At 48.0% G+C, this 369-nt stretch overlaps 1 pseudogene; it reads right to left on the bottom strand.

Moving 5' to 3' along the window:
- The window catches only part of LOC102470391 (HLA class II histocompatibility antigen, DO alpha chain-like), a 22313-nt pseudogene that overhangs the window by 924 nt on the left and 21020 nt on the right, over positions 1 to 369 (bottom strand).

The raw sequence follows: 369 nt of genomic DNA, 5'->3' as shown, positions 1-369 counted from the left end.
GCACGCACACACACGCGCCCGGCATGAGTTTAAAGCCACCGGGTCCAGGACGCAAACCGCGGTCGACTACATGGGAGTCCAGTGACATAGCCATTACACTAACTGCTGGTCCCTCCTTTTACTTTTTAAATTTTATTATTATTATTAATTTGCAGTAGGGCACATGCACTCACCAGACAGAGAGAGAGAGAGAGAGAGAAAGCAAGAAACCACGTCAAGGACTTGAACACAGTCAGCCATATGGGTGTCTAGCTCCTCAACCACCATTTCTTTTAAAAGTAAACAACTTGAGACACAATGGTTGTTTGCTTAGCCAGGTTCTCAAGCACTCTGTGGCCATCCTCTCTGTGGTGCCCACATGGCCTTCCC

Source organism: Tupaia chinensis, unplaced genomic scaffold, assembly GCF_000334495.1.
Source record: "Tupaia chinensis unplaced genomic scaffold, TupChi_1.0 Scaffold143564_1, whole genome shotgun sequence".
Classification (NCBI taxonomy): Eukaryota; Metazoa; Chordata; class Mammalia; order Scandentia; family Tupaiidae; genus Tupaia; species Tupaia belangeri.
Note: the sequence above shows the minus strand (reverse complement) of the source record. Positions and strands in the feature narration are given on the sequence as shown.